We start from the raw sequence: 17,477 nt of genomic DNA on the forward strand, positions 1-17,477 counted from the left end.
AACCCTCAGCCCCAGACACTTCAGCAACTCGCACAGGCACTACAGGCAGAGTGGACTGCGATTGGGCAACACGAGATTCTGAGACTTATTCGTTCGATGCCGAGGCGATGCCGTGCAGTTCTGGATGCCCACGGTGGTCACACGAGGTATTGACTTCAGCGCCACCACACGTCTCCATGTGACACTCAAACTGACTTTCCTCGAGTTGGTGCCAAAGACGGATAAGTCTGCATTCCCAGTGTGCAATTTCGCTATATTTCATTGACTCATAAAGCCTACAAGATGTTTCAAAATAAACATAAAAATACAGTTGAAATTCCTATATGCGTTTCTTTCCTGGGAGAGTATACATTACTGACTATGAAAAAACGAATAAACCAAATTTTAGGCGTACAATCGCAAATCAAAAGTCCAATATTTTGTACTTGGGTTTACTTCCCTCGAAACGAAGCACCCGGGATACCGAACCCAGTCAGAGCGGGTCGGGGGCGTGCATTTAAGTGTAACGAAAACTTTCATTGGCTGGTTCATTTGCCGATACACTCTTTGTGTGTGTATAGAGATGTTCGGTTTTGTAAATACACGGTCATTTTTTGTGCATAACATTTTGCAGTCAACAGACACCATAACATGTCATGTGTACAAGTATCACACCTGCCTGTCTGAGACAGAACTCGGGTGCACGAGCCATAAATCAATGTGTTTTGTTTATGGTGTATAGCCTGATGGTATCTTCCCATAAGACAGACCTCCGAAAAGACAGACCGCTTAAAACAACACCCTTTATGGTTGGTTGCAAAAGGCTTGATTAAGCTGTACCCTTGATAATAATGGTATGTGCCCAGATAAAACAGACAGCATTGGGTATTAACTATAGTTTTATCATTCGTGTAATGAATAATGATTTTTAAATTAAGACATATTGCATCAACATATATGTACATCAACATATGTTTGTCAGATCACATGTACTTGTGAATATTATCAAAACCAATGAATGTACCTATCAAACATATGACACCAAGCACCATATTATCACATGTTTGTCAGTGCACAGATAACACTTATTAGAAAGTCACTTGAACATCATCATGTTCTACTTTCACCTTGTTCTTGGCATACAGGAAGCCATCTAGATGGGTGATCGGAAGAAAGGTCATAGGAAAAATGTCATGGGAAAAAAACTATTATAAAACATCCTGTTCGCCAGTTATATACTTTGTTTATACTCAATTTTATAAATATTGTTTCACGTTCATCCTGTTCTCCAGTTATATACTTTGTTTATACTCAATTTCATAAATAGTGTTTCACGTTCATCTTCAGTAATAAAACCATCCTGTTCTCCAGTTATCTGCAAGAACCAAATCAACAACTGTTATTAAAAAACGTCATATTCTCCAGTTATTTACATTTGTATTATACTTGAATAAATACATTACTTTTAAGTTAGGTAAATGTATGTAGGCTTTTGATGATAATATTATTATGATTGTTATAATATTTTATAAGTTAGGTTCAAATGTGGTTCAGAGAAATGTATGTAGTGCTAGTGATGATAATATTGTTATGACCTGTTGAATAAATACATTATCAATACTGAATATTGTTCCTACAACCTGGTAGCGATGGGTCAGTTAAAGGATTAGTGATATGTTTTGAGAAGGGCACAGGAGATAGGAGTGTGTTGTTGCTATACTCTCTGGTGACTCTGGGTCAGCTCATTAGTTAAATAGGAGTGGACAGCATGGCTCAGCTAGTTAGTGTATTATGAGAGGTCTGTCTTTTGGGAGGTCTGTCTTTCGGGAGTGAACCAGCCTGATAGGTGTTAAGTTCAAATTGCATGTGGTCAGTGATCGAAGTTGTGTATTGCATATTGTCATCAGCAGACAGGCAGGCAGACACATAGGTGTCAATAAAACAGGCATTTAGTTTTGTCTGTGACAGAGGCATATCTATATCACAGTTAGAAATTATGACAATGCTAAATAATAACGCTGATGTTAAGTATCTGAGAAAGTGACTCGGTAAGAAGAACGTGTGGGGAAATAGTCCAATGAAATTATATAAACAGTTAAATCTGTAATCTCCTGTCATAACATATAAAAAGCTGGGGACTGTAAAATATCAACAAAACATTAGAAAAATAGCTCACATCAAAGCCTACTCACCGCCAGCGAAGGTTTTCCGTCTTGAAATGTCGAACGCCTCACTGGTTGACACACAGCTGAGTAGATATATACCCTTAACAAGTTTCTTTTATGTAACGAGTAGATTATTTACCATTTGTTGTTTGTGTACACAACCCAGATTAGACTACTCCTGGTCACGACCTTATAATCCGGACATTCCGCTTCCAAGCTGCGCGAACCTATTCACTGCGCATGCGCTATATGCGCAATGCAGAGCAACGCAGCACAGCACAGCTGTTGAAACCACTTTTCACCCCAGCTGGGGTGAATTTAGTGAATCGTTTGAAGTCCGATTTCGCGGGGTTTTCTTCATCGCATTATTTTCAATTTTATAAGTTCAATTTGCATTTTTGATCATTGGTTACTGTAAGTCCATACCGAAAGGTATCAGAATCTGCAAAGTTGTGTTTTACGTTGCATGTGACCTTTAAGCTGTTAGGGTCACACCCTTCTCAAGACCCAAAGCTTTCAGCGCTAACTAGATTTTAATAAGAAATATCTCTTGAGATAACTAAATAGCCCTGTATATGACAGACGGGGTGTCCTTTATTTGCCAAGGTGTACCGAACGACGGCGGATGGTACACATTGGGCGACAGTGTGTACAACCTCAACGTCCATGACACCGGCGTCACGTGGGAGGAAGCACGTGACAACTGCAGCCATTCTGGAGGCCATCTTGTCAGCATCCGGGACCAACAGGAGATGTCGGCAGTATACGCGCTGATACTCTCAACGAACCTCTTCCGGCGCCGAGAGGTCTTCATTGGTCAGTACACAACTAATAATTATCTGTGATCTATTTAGACTAAGCGGTTGCATCTGCCCTGCCGAGTTGCATCCCTTAGACGTGACAAGATCCGAGGATCCGAGTCCAAGAATGAACCTGACATTGGTTTGTGTGTTTTATAGTACATTAAGAGGGTAAGCGTTCAAGACCACTTTGGGCCTTTCCTCCCGCGTTGTATGGTTGTGATGTGAATGAGATACTCTCCAAAGGGGCATTAACCTCAGTCCTGTATTTACTGCAGTCTGTGTAAACATAGACTCGGTATTATTCGTTACACTGGTATACTATACTATACTATACTATACTATTCTATACTATACTATACTATACTATACTATACTATACTATACTATACTATACTATACTATATACTATACTATACTATACTATACTATACTATACTACTATTCTACTATACTATACTATACTATACTATACTATACTATACTATACTATACTATATACTATACTATACCAGTGTCACGCATAATACTGAGCCTAAGCTTACTTAGACTGGTATTTACCGTCACGTGTTTTAGGTTTGAGGAAGACTGTTGGTGCTGGCTGGTCGTGGCTTGATGGGAGACCTCTGTCCTTCACTGACTGGTGAGACATTCATTCATCTGACATAGATCTGAAAGTGTCATGATTTGCTAACGGTATACATCCATACCCCGAGACTCACTCAACAGTGTTTCAGCCTCAAGTGTGAATGCAAAACAATCATTTGCAGGCTAAACGGTTAGAGTATTGACAGCTCTATCATGTATATGTTGTTGCAGGTACCAGGATCTGGCGACCAGGATTTCTCAACCAGACGGGTTGGACCAGGAACTGTGTGGTGTGTTGACAGCTCTATATACTGTATATGTTGTTGCAGGTACCAGGATCCGGCGACCAGGATTTCTCAACCAGACGGGTTGGACCAGGAACCGTGTGGCGTGTTGACAGCTCTATCCTGTATATGTTGTTGCAGGTACCAGGATCCGGTGACCAGGATTTCCCAAACCAAACGGGTTGGACCAGGAACCGTGTGGCGTGTTGACAGCTCTATCCTGTATATGTTGTTGCAGGTACCAGGATCCGGCGACCAGGATTTCTCAACCAGACGGGTTGGACCAGGAACCGTGTGGCGTGTTGACAGCTCTATCCTGTATATGTTGTTGCAGGTACCAGGATCCGGCGACCAGGATTTCTCAACCAGACGGGTCGGACCAGGAACCGTGTGGCGTGTTGACAGCTCTATCCTGTATATGTTGTTGCAGGTACCAGGATCCGGCGACCAGGATTTCTCAACCAGACGGGTTGGACCAGGAACCGTGTGGTGTGTTGACAGCTCTATATACTGTATATGTTGTTGCAGGTACCAGGATCCGGTGACCAGGATTTCCCAACCCGACGGGTTGGACCAGGAACTGTGTGGCATGCTGGTCATATCTACTCTACAGTCCACGGCCACGTGGCATGACGTCGCCTGCGCGTTCGACCAGATCAACCAGTTTGTTTGCGAGAAAAACATCGGATCATTCAATAGTTTGTTTGATTATTCTCACTTCTGCCCTCCTCTACCTGGTCTTGGCAGAGCTTTAAAACTTCTCTAATTATTTCAGGTTTACGATACACGCACGTCCCGATTTCAAATGTTATTAATTTATAAGTGAAGGGGTATTTTAAGTAGTACACGTATTCGACTTTTATCCACTACTGACATATCCACCTTTTTCAGAGCGTGTACTAACATCACCGTTTATGACCAAACTACGTATCTTTTACCCCTAGGCTCCGAGCGTCCAACGCTTCCAGTCAGCAACTCCCCACCAGACGTCACCAACATGACTTACCTGTACAGGTGCGACAATCGGGAGTACATCAGCCAGGTGTACAGGTGTGATGGGGTGCAGGACTGCTACGATGCCAGCGACGAAGAGTGCAATACAACTGTTTCAGGTGGGCATGTGCCAGGACAAATCCATGACAGTTTCCGGTTTCTGCAATATGGCTGTCTGTAATCGTGTATGCCACATCATAAGTTGTCAGTAATGAGTGCGACGTGATACACCCGTAGTGTGCCAGGTGAAGTTACCTTTATGTACTGCATTTACCATCACGCTCGTGCATCTGCATCAGACTTTGAATGCATAACCAATAAGTTGCTCTCCACCTGTAGATGAAAGCGAGGCTGTGTGTTCTGGCTTCCGGTGCGGTGATGGCCAGTGTGTGTCACTGCAGTTGTACTGTGACGCCCATCCCGACTGTGCAGACGCCTCAGACGAAGCCGACTGTGGTAAGATGAGGATATGATCTATAAAGGTGATATGAATCAGTCAGAAATAAACAATTAAAGACATTCCTTCTCCACCACAGAAATGCACCAATCAGCTTCATGATGCCTAAACTGATTGAGCTCGGTAAATCACCCAATATGACCTTGCCATAATATAAGTTACTTATGCTGGCAGCGGATAATGTTATGAATATCAAGTGTTGGGTTCGAGTATGTTAGAATACATCTGGAATATTGTGAAAGGATACTTTCAACTTATAACTTTATGAACATTGTTTGACTCGATCAAGTGTTGTAGTACGTCACAGGTTACTTATTATCTTAAACGTCGTTATTGATTTATGTACAGTAAATTGGATCATGACAATAGCTACAATGGTGGTTTATGGAGTTAAGATTGTAACGTTTTTCACAGACGCCGGAGACATGTTATAGAAGCAGGAGTTGCATTCATACTATCAGCCTCTGTCAGTGAGAATGAGAGGGCGGAGTGATGTCACGCCGAAGCCCTTTGATTTATTCCCTATATGGGCGCAATGTGTGAAGCCCATTTCTGGTCTCCCCTGCCGTGATACAACCATTCTCACTCACTCACTCTAGTCAACGGGGCGGTGGGGTAGCATAGTGGCCAAAGCGTTTGCTCGTCACGCCGAAGACCCGGGTTCGAGTCCCCACATAGGTACAAGGTGTGACGCCCATTTCTGGTGTCCCCCGTCGTGATATTGCTGGAATATTACTAAGAGCGGCGTAAATCTAACCTCACTCACTCCAGTCAACGCCAACTCCATTCAATATGTTTTAGGAAACCAATTCATATCATTTCCAAAACTATATATCCCAGCATTTCATCTGCTATCAGTTGAAAATGGAAGCTACTAAGGCTTACGTTTGTCGGGAAGAATGAGTCGTGTATGTCCTCTAGAAAAAGAGGACAAATGTCGTTTCGTTTGTTAATGTCCATTGAATGATAACCCAGGGAAGGTGTACATAAGTCGGTTCTATTGGAAACGGGCCTGTGTATTATGCAGTTGTTAACCTGGCACGTTGTGGATGACCATAAGCCTACCGTCCACGGATAGAAGTGAAGAATGTGAAGAAAGTGAATCTTAGAGGACTAATGTCCTTCACTTCTATCCGTGGACGGTTTCGAGTACCAGTCAAATATCCCAAATTGTAATATCCCAGAATTCCCGGCGTGCGCTGCATCCATGTTCCGGTGTACAAGCGGTCAGTGTGTGGAGATGACCCAACGATGTGACCTCAAGCCGGACTGCCTTGACCACTCGGACGAGGAACATTGTGGTTTGTACTTTATATATGTCTCAGTTAAATGGTTTTATTTCTCTTCGTTGCCTACAGTCAGTATGTCAGTGCTAAGACAGACCTGTATCAAAAGCCATATATCGTACATGGTCATATCTGCTGTTCAGGGAAAACAGTATTTTTATTCCACTAACTGTCTGTGTCGAATTTTGGTCAGTGTAAGAATTGGTCTCCAGGAAGCTATCCGGAGAGACAACTGTTTGAATGGAATGGTCAGACTGGCCGACTGGCGGGTAGCCAGGTTATGTTCCTGAGGTTAACAGCACCAATCATTGTGGCAATCTACAGACACCAGTATCACTTCAGGGTAACACGCCATGATACTGTTGGAATTCTGTCCAAATCCGCGTCTAATCAAGTTCAAACCCCCTTCAGCTGCAAACATAAGGTAAAAAGTCAAAACGCTCTATTTTTGTATCCATTTAGAGTTCTGTCCTTCATCGACCTTCTCATGTTATGACGGTACGTGCATACCGCTGAGTCAGCGCTGTGACGGCAACGTGGACTGTGGCGGCGCCTACTACGAGGACGAGGACGTCAGCTGTGTCACCCAACCGCCAGCCACATGCAACGACTGGTTCCAGCTCGGCCAGACACAACCAGGGCAGTTCCTCGTCAGTCCAGGTGGTGTTGGTATGTGATGTGTTATACACGGTACATATAGTTTACATGTCCTACACGGTATAGATATTTAACATGTCCTACACGGTACAGATATTTAACATGTCCTACACGGTACAGATATTTAACATGTCCTACACGGTACAGATAGTTTACATGTCCTACACGGTATAGATATGATACATGTCCTACACGGTACAGATATGATACATGTCCTACACGGTATAGATATGATACATGTCCTACACGGTACAGATAGTTTACATGTCCTACACGGTATAGATATTTTACATGTCCTACACGGTAAAGATATGATACATGTCCTACACGGTATAGATATGATACATGTCCTACACGGTACAGATATTTTACATGTCCTACACGGTATAGATATTTTACATGTCCTACACGGTAAAGATATGATACATGTCCTACACGGTACAGATATTTTACATGTCCTACACGGTAAAGATATGATACATGTCCTACACGGTATAGATATGATACATGTCCTACACGGTATAGATATTTTACATGTCCTACACGGTATAGATATTTTACATGTCCTACACGGTAAAGATATGATACATGTCCTACACGGTAAAGATATGATACATGTCCTACACGGTATAGATATTTTACATGTCCTACACGGTACAGATATTTTACATGTCCTACGCGGTACAGATATTTTACATGTCCTACACGGTAAAGATATGATACATGTCGTTTATAGTAAACTACTAACATCGATCTTTTTCTGCCAGAGCCGTTCTCAGTACAGTGTGTGTTTGACGAGAGTTTCGCCTACACGCTCGTGCATCACGACAAGGAGGACATCATTCGCATCACACAGGAAGAGGGCACTGCCCATGTCGAGATGGCCTACCAGGCAACAAGGGAACAGATTAACGCCCTGAAGCGCGAATCTTCATATTGTAAACAGTTCTTGCGCATGCGTTGTCACCATAGTAACACGATCAGAAAGGGCAATGTGTATTGGAACGAGTGGCGTGGCCCAAAGTACACCCTCAACTCTAGTCCGTTTTACTGCTGCTTCTTGAAGAAGACCTGCCAGGGCTCGCTGGACGTGTGAGTATGTCCGGGGGAGAGAATGTTGGTGGGTAATGTGTTAGTAGTGGTGCATAGGTATGTCTTCTACAGGAAGGGTGGGGAGTATGCCTTCTACAGGAAGGGTGGGGAGTGTGTCCTCTGCTGGCCAGGTTGTATGTACTCCACGAGAAGGGTGGGGAGTATGTCTTCCGCGAGAAGGACAGTGTGTTCAGTTTCATACCTCCGGTCTCATACTGAGATTAATGATAATCAGCTACCCCCATTGCAAACAGTTGGTTACAGTACGAAACTTGACTTGTGAGGTTGAAATTTCGATTTGTTATGGAATACTCTTGTAAAAACTGTTCCTGCAAATGACATATTTACAAATTACATGTTTACATTTTTCTTTTGAAACACACTTCAGTTGAGTCTAAAAGTCGAGAACATTATCTGAGAATGCCCTTAACATAGATAACGTTCAGCAGTAGTCCTGTATTCTTATCCGTTACTCGGAATTTAGATGAGAGTTCATTCAGATGGAGGAGGAACCGTAAACTGGACTTTTGAGGTCATAACTTTGTAGCAGGTTAACACTCAGCCAGAAGCTCGACATATGGATTGTTGAATAAAGCCTCTTTCCTTCCTTAGCGTATCACGTTGGTACGTTTGGTGTAATGTTCCTTGATCTTACCATGTACAGTTCATACCTATTGTTTAGTTTCAATCACCAGGTGTCACTGTGAGCGGACACGTGAGTCTTGGTATGCAGCAGACGATAACGAATGGCGGGAAGACGCAGACTACATATTCAACACAGAAGCACTTCCGGTCCTGAAGCTGTTCACCACCGAGGTGGACTTTTCAGAGATGATGGAGTTCCAACTCGGGCCGCTAGAGTGTCTACAGGGTGTGTATGTGTCGGGATTAGTTTCTCTTGTTTGATTATTTGTTTGTTTGTTCGTTTGTTTGTTTAACGCCACACTCAGAAATATACCAGCTATATAATCGAGTAAATAATCGAGTCTGGACCAGATAATCCAGTGATCAACAGCATGAGCATGGATCTATGCTATTGGGACATGATGACATGTGTCCATCAAGTCAGCGAGCTTGTCCACCCGTTCCTTAGTCGCCTTTTACTATAAGCATTGGTTGCTGAAGACCAGTTCTAGACAAGATCTTCACGGATGTCTCAGGTGAAGTGCATCTACAGGATGTGCATAGTGTCGGGATGAGGGCGTCTACAGGAAGTTGGGCTGGCGATCGATATAGATCATGGAGATCGATAATCGTTGACTAAATATAGATCAATTATCGATATATGTTTGAGGCGTAACTTTGAGCAAGAATTCCCAAAATATCTGAAAGAAATGAATATATTTCACATCACTGGTGAGTTGTGACATGTTTTGTATGAATAATTGACAAAACAGCGTCCTGAACATAGGTTAGAAGCAGACCATGAATACAGTCCTAAATTTGTATATTGTGTGAGAACATTTCTATCACAAAAGTTAATCTACGATATTATCCATAACAATTTCCAAATTGATAATTTTTCCTATCAACGACATTTCTCATTATCGATCATTTTAGTCAGCCCTAACGGGATGTGTATGTGTCAGGAATAGGTGTCGACAGGATGTGGGTGTATCAGACATGTCACTGCTGGTGGCGTCTGAGGGGGAGGCTGTCCATGTGTATGTCAAAAATGGATGCCTTTAAGGAGTGTGTCATTGTTATACTGTTTACTTTGTGTGTATGTGTGTGTGTGTGTGTGTGTGTGCGCGTGTGTGCGTGCGTGGGGGGGGGGGGGTAGCTGGATATCAAGAACGCATATTCTTTACCATTAGAAATGTGTCTGCAGGGTGTGCGTTTCTTCGCTGGAGTGTCTGCGGGATTTGTATGTCATTGACAGAGCATGTCGTGTTTGTCGGGGATGATCAGGGGCGTCTGTCAGGGTTGGGCATGCACCATCATGTTGTTGTATGAGATACTGGGTATCATCAATACGACCTCCTGGTTTCAGTGCTGTCCCTGGCCGACTTGCAGGCCCGTAGTTTCCTGTGTGGGAATGGGTTCACTGTGTCCAGTAGCGTCCGCTGTCGACTCCAGTACGACCAGTTCAGGGAGCCGGTCGGCTGCAAGGATCTCACTCACCTGAGAAACTGCGGTAGGTGAACCCGCTTCACTTTATCCAAGACGAAACCCTTTTTGAGATGAAACGGTTGCCAACCGCTATCTGGCGTTACCACAAACATGATTATCACTGTTGCTTGATACACCCTGATAACTGAAGGTACAAGTGATGGAAGCGCTGTTGCCAGGGTTACAAGCTGCCTATATGTTAGCGTTGTGTTGCAGAGGACGAGACATGCCCCTCTGACTACATGAAGTGTCCCAACAGCTACTGTGTGTCCGTCAGCCTGGTCTGTGACGGTAGACCCGACTGTCAGGGTGGGGAGGACGAGATGGACTGTGGTAAGACACGCGCAGACCACGCACACGCACAGGACGCACACGCACTGAAGCTACCTAAGCAAAGGCAAAGATCCGTACATGAAACTACTACACGGTGGTGCAAGTTGATTTCCGTTTTGAAACGTAAAAGTGCTTTGCTCTAAAATCCCAGAAACCATGTTGCAGTCCATGATTCCATGGGCAAATAGATAAGACGCAAAGTCAGGCCGCAGACTCGACCTCGTATCGCCCGTATGTAGCTACAGTCAGACGTCTAGAGAATACATCTCGACAAACCTCGAATGGTCTTAATATGCTTACTATGTTCGGGATGAGAGGTATTGGATATCATGGTTGTGTGCATGTGTTGATATGACGTTCCTTTGACAATTACCTGTTCATTTTCAGAGAGCTGGACCTGCCCTGGTCTGTACCGTTGTCACGCGACACGCACGTGTTTATCATGGAGTCACGTCTGTGACGGCGTGTCCCACTGCCCACGTGGTGATGACGAGTTCCTTTGTCACGTGGTGTGCCCTGAGAGATGTAACTGTGACGGCCCATCAGTATCCTGCAATGACATCCACAGTACAAACATCACCGACATCCCAAGCGGCGTCAGGGCGCTGATTTTAAAAGGCATAGACATAAACGACGTGTCATTCAGTGCATTGACGAACCTCTACCAGTTAAACCTCTCCAACGGTGTTCTGGACCATATAACAAACGATATGTTTAGTGGGTTAAGAAACTTGCAAATACTGGACTTAAGTTTCAACATGTTAGAAATGATAGGGACCCAATGTATTTCGTGATTTGCAGAATTTAAAGACATTGGTTTTATCTTGGAATAACAGGCTGCGATATGTTGTCTCCTGGGGCGTTTTCAGGCTTAAGGAATGTTGTTGACGTAGACCTGTCTCGCCTCGCCATAGATGTGTTAGAGGCGGGGACATTCGATGGACTCGGTGGCGCGGTTACCTTGACTCTTGAAGGCAACAGGATTACCAAGATAGAAGATGGGGCATTTCGAGGTCTGTCGACTCTGAAGAATCTGGACCTTAGAAACAACCCCATCAGTTCCTTTACCGGGGACATCTTCATGGGCCTGCCCACCCTGGAGCACCTCTACACCGACTCCTATATGTTCTGTTGTGCCCGGCCGGCCACCGTCCCTTCCGATCAGTGTCTGCCCCCAGCCGACGAGTTCTCCTCCTGCTCCGACCTGATGAGGAACCTGGCGCTGAGAGTGTCCATGTGGGTCCTGGCCTTCTCGGCCCTGCTCGGCAACATGGCTGTCCTGGCTTACAGGGTGGTGTTCGATAAGTCAGGACTCAGGAAAAGTAACGGCATGTTGGTAGCGAATCTCGGGATCGCCGATTTCCTTATGGGTGTGTATATGTTGATAATCGCCAGCGCCGACGTCTTCTTCAGGGGCATCTACAGCTGGAATGACGTCACGTGGAGACACAGCTGGTTGTGCAGTATGTCCGGCTTCCTGTCCATGGTGTCAGCGGAGGCGTCTGTCCTCTTCCTCTCCGTCATCACACTCGACCGCTTCATCGCCATCAAGTATCCGTTCAGTGGGGCCCGGCTGGGGCGTCAGGGAGCAGGAACAGCATGCATCATCATCTGGACCATCAGCATCGTCATGGCCGCCGTCCCACTCCTTCCTCTACCCTACTTCAACGGCGGCTTCTTCTCCCGATCTGGTGTCTGCCTCGCTCTGCCTCTCACCAGAGACAGGCAGCCCGGATGGGCGTATTCAACGGCCATCTTTGTTGTCTTCAACTTCTTTTGTTTCGTTGTGATCGCTATGGGCCAGGCTGGCATCTACCGTGAGATCAGGATCTCAGGGCGCAGCGTTCAGCAGCAGCAACGGAGGATCGATCTGAGCGTCGCCAGGAAGTTGTCCTTCATCGTCATATCGGACTTCCTCTGCTGGTTCCCCATCACTGTCATGGGTGAGTGCATGTTTTAGATACGTCACGGATTGGTTTGTTCTCTCCGTCACTGCCATGGGTGAGTGCATGTTTTAGATACGTCACGGATTGGTTTGTTCTCTCCGTCACTGTCATGGGTGAGTGCATGTTTTAGATACGTCACGGTTCGGTCTGTTCACTCCGTCACTGTCATGGGTGAGTGCATGTTTTAGATACGTCACGGTTCGGTCTGTTCTCTCCGTCACTGTCATGGGTGAGTGCATGTTTTAGATACGTCACGGGTCGGTCTGTTCTCTCCGTCACTGTCATGGGTGAGTGCATGTTTTACATACGTCACGGGTCGGTCTGTTCTCTCCGTCACTGTCATGGGTGAGTGCATGTTTTAGATACGTCACGGTTCGGTCTGTTCACTCCGTCACTGTCATGGGTGAGTGCATGTTTTAGATACGTCACGGGTCGGTCTGTTCTCTCCGTCACTGTCATGGGTGAGTGCATGTTTTACATACGTCACGGGTCGGTCTGTTCTCTCCGTCACTGTCATGGGTGAGTGCATGTTTTACATACGTCACGGGTCGGTCTGTTCTCTCCGTCACTGTCATGGGTGAGTGCATGTTTTACATACGTCACGGGTCGGTCTGTTCTCTCCGTCACTGTCATGGGCGAGTGCATGTTTTACATACGTCACGGGTCGGTCTGTTCTCTCCGTCACTGTCATGGGCGAGTGCATGTTTTACATACGTCACGGGTCGGTCTGTTCTCTCCGTCACTGTCATGGGCGAGTGCATGTTTTACATACGTCACGGGTCGGTCTGTTCTCTCCGTCACTGTCATGGGTGAGTGCATGTTTTACATACGTCACGGGTCGGTCTGTTCTCTCCGTCACTGTCATGGGCGAGTGCATGTTTTACATACGTCACGGGTCGGTCTGTTCTTCCGTCACTGTCATGGGTGAGTGCATGTTTTACATACGTCACGGGTCGGTCTGTTCTCTCCGTCACTGTCATGGGTGAGTGCATGTTTTACGTCATACGTCATGTTTACGTCACGGGTCGGTCTGTTCTCTCCGTCACTGTCATGGGTGAGTGCATGTTTTACATACGTCACGGGTCGGTCTGTTCTCTCCGTCACTGTCATGGGTGAGTGCATGTTTTACATACGTCACGGGTCGGTCTGTTCTCTCCGTCACTGTCATGGGTGAGTGCATGTTTTACATACGTCACGGGTCATTCTGTTCTCTCCGTCACTGTCATGGGTGAGTGCATGTTTTACATACGTCACGGGTCGGTCTGTTCTCTCTCACTATGTCATGGGTGAGTGCATGTTTTAGATACGTCACGGGTCATTCTGTTCTCTCCGTCACTGTCATGGGTGAGTGCATGTTTTACATACGTCACGGGTCATTCTGTTCTCTCCGTCACTGTCATGGGTGAGTGCATGTTTTAGATACGTCACGGGTCAGTCTGTTCTCTCCGTCACTGTCATGGGTGAGTGCATGTTTTACATACGTCACGGGTCATTCTGTTCTCTCCGTCACTGTTACAGATAAGTGCATACTGGTCTGTGATTGTCAGGGATCAGTATTAGATTCAGATTCAGGACCCTATATTTGTGTCTAATGAATATCAATTGTTACATTTAAGGGGCTTCTTGTGCGACACCGGACCCCCTGATCGTTGCTCGTTCTATCGGTCATTAACTTGTGTAGTTTCTACTGTGGCAGAGTTGGAATAATACAGCCCTGTGGTGTACATCATCTCTTACAAACTTCATCTCAGAGTTAACTCACTTCCGGTTCAGGCAACTGTAGCCAAACGTCATGTTTTCCAGGTTTGGTTGCGATGAGTGGTCACGTGATCGGTGGGGAGGTTTATGCGTGGGTGGCAGTGTTTGTCCTCCCCATCAACTCCGCCCTCAACCCTGTCATCTACACCCTCTCCTCCATCGGCTGGACCACCTTTAGAACCCAGGTCAGTCTCCACTAAGACCAGATAGAAAGTTTGTGGATGTCATCCACTGTTATCTGGGGAAATTACCATTACTAGTATCTGAATTGAACTAGTTGTGTGGCAGATACCACCTTCACGCTTGTTGTTGCAGGTGCTGGGTATGGACAGTTCCACCAGTGACAAGTCCACGAAGCGGGAGAAGTGTGAGTGTTCAACACATTTTCCCATGTTGATGTCATGTTTGGTTTCTTGGTCTTTTTTAGTTGTTGTAGTAGTTGTTGTTTTCTTCTTGTTGTTTTAATGACGTGGGTTGGTGAGAGACAAATCGTCTGCAGCCATGTGACGTCATCAGAGCAAACACTGCACCAAGGGTATGTAGTATCTGTTTAAGGGATAAGTCAGATCTTTCATCCGTGACATACCTGGAACTATTATAACTACTGCGTTCGGCAACATTCACTCTCCAAGACATGTCCAAAATGCATATTTGGTTGTCAGAAGACAAATGATCGGTGTCAAGGCTATGGTGTTCTCTCTGTCCGTTACTTCCAGTCATGTAAACCTGTGTTCTCTCTGTTCGTTACTTCCAGTCATGTAAATCTGTGTTATCTCTGTTCGTTACCTCCACAACCCCGTGGTTTCTGTCGACAGTGTCACAAGACTACCAGAGCGTCATCAAACAACTGCGGACGGGGAACACTGACATCGTGTTTACACAGCCACCTGACAGCCTCAACCTTACGTCATTCCTCGCTTCAACCAATCAGCTGTCCTTGGTGAACGTGCTGCACGTGGCGCGCCATGTTGCCGTGATGGTAGCGCGCCTCCACGCCCAAGGTCTGGTGAGCGGTTTCGTGGAGGAGGACAGCGTGTTCCTCGCTGTGTCTGAGGAGGTATGTCACACCATTTCAGGGGACTAGTTGGGCCCGTAAGTAGGCCACGGCACTTCGCGAGACCTTAGTACTTCCGGTGACAAACGACGTTTCACACCTTGAAGGGTCTCATGGTTGTCATTTGACAGTCTGGAATCGATATTCCTTGCAGCAAAGACACATTTCCGATCTAACCATCCCCAAATTAGTCAAGTATTACTACTGTCAACAGCTGTACACTTAGTCCGGCCAGAGACCATATATTATATGGTCTCTGGTCCGGCCTAGTAAAGTCATATGTGGCGATCGCGCAATTTGGAATCAGAACTGGTTCTTGTATATGCGCTTGTCACCGGGAAAGGTGGTGCCGGAAGTAGGCTGGGCCCCGCCTCGCATATCGCAAGTTGGCACGCACAAAGTTAGCCGGGAACCAGCTTAGTACCGGAAATAGCGCCACAAGAAACTTACAAGCCCAATAGCAATGACATACATCAATACTTAAGTTCATGAGATTTTGTAAAAACAACCACCGTCTTCGATAAACAGAGAAAAACATAATCACACGACATCCTGATGAAAGCAGCTCCACTGCAACATCACTAACTTGGTTGCATCTCACACGGAGAAACTGTGGACTGAACAGAACAGAAACTCGTGAGATATACAGGCCCTATACTGCGTAGATTGGCAGCTGATGCCGCGCCCTTGTATGGGCAACACTTCATGCCAGCCCTCTTTGCCCATGTACAAATGACTGTATGCTCAATCGACCATTATTGGTATAAATGTCATTTTGGGTACTATAACTAAATGAACTGCATTGGATCTAAAATTGCAGTCTTGCAGTGGGAACAATACCCTGTGTTTAGGAAGAGCCTAGTAAGATTATTTCGTACCCGGAGGTGACATCGGGTCTCCCTCTCTCCTCACCCCCATACTCTGACCACTGACGACAGTCGTAGAGCTATGGTCGCTTTGTTGAACGAGGGCTTGTTCCACTTTGGTCTATAAACGGTCGGCATGATGTTCCTGTGCCTACATTAGATACCATCATCCCACCAACAGGTGGCACACACCACAATATATATGCATCGCTATTGCCCCACCATTAGCTCCCAACTTTCTGATGCAGGCGTTAACATTCTTCACTCCCAGCACCGTGGCAGCTGTTTTCTCTCCTCCAGGGTCAGCTCTTCAGTGTGTGGATGTCCCTCAACCCCTCCAGACCCCGTATGGACAGCGACTTCTACACCGACATCATCGACTACGGCCGCCTGGTGTCGAGGATGTTACGGGCCTATACCGTGGCGCGCAAGGAGCAGGAGAAGCACCGAGAAGCAACCCATACTATCGGCTAAATGTCTCTGTCACCCTACACCAACGGTTTAATGTCATTAGCACCGGACACCAAAGGATTTGATGTCATTAGCACCAGGCACCAGTGGTGTAACGTCAGTAGCACCGGAGAGCACCCCACACCAGTTGTGTAACGTCAGTAGCACCGGAGAGCACCCTAGACAAGTTGTATAACGTCAGTAGCACCGGACAGCACCTTACACCAGTTGTATAACGTCAGTAGCTAGACAAGTTGTATAACGTCAGTAGCGTCAGTTGTAGTAGCATCGGACAGCACCCTACACCAGTTGTATAACGTCAGTAGCACCGGACAGCACCCTACACCAGTTGTATAACGTCAGTAGCACAGCACCCTGACAGTTACACACACCAGTTGTATAACGTCAGTAGCACCGGACAGCACCCTACACCAGTTTTATAACGTCAGTAGCACGGACAGTACCCTACACCAGTTGTAGCACCGGACAGCACCCTACACCAGTTGTAACGTCAGTAGCACCGGACAGCACCCTACACCAGTTGTATAACGTCAGTAGCACCGGACAGCACCCTACACCAGTTGTATAACGTCAGTAGCACCGGACAGCACCCTACACCAGTTGTATAACGTCAGTAGCACCCTAGACCAAGTTGTA

The sequence above is a fragment of the Haliotis rubra genome, unplaced genomic scaffold (genome assembly GCF_003918875.1).
Source record: "Haliotis rubra isolate DU_JTF1 unplaced genomic scaffold, ASM391887v1 Scf281, whole genome shotgun sequence".
Classification (NCBI taxonomy): Eukaryota; Metazoa; Mollusca; class Gastropoda; order Lepetellida; family Haliotidae; genus Haliotis; species Haliotis rubra.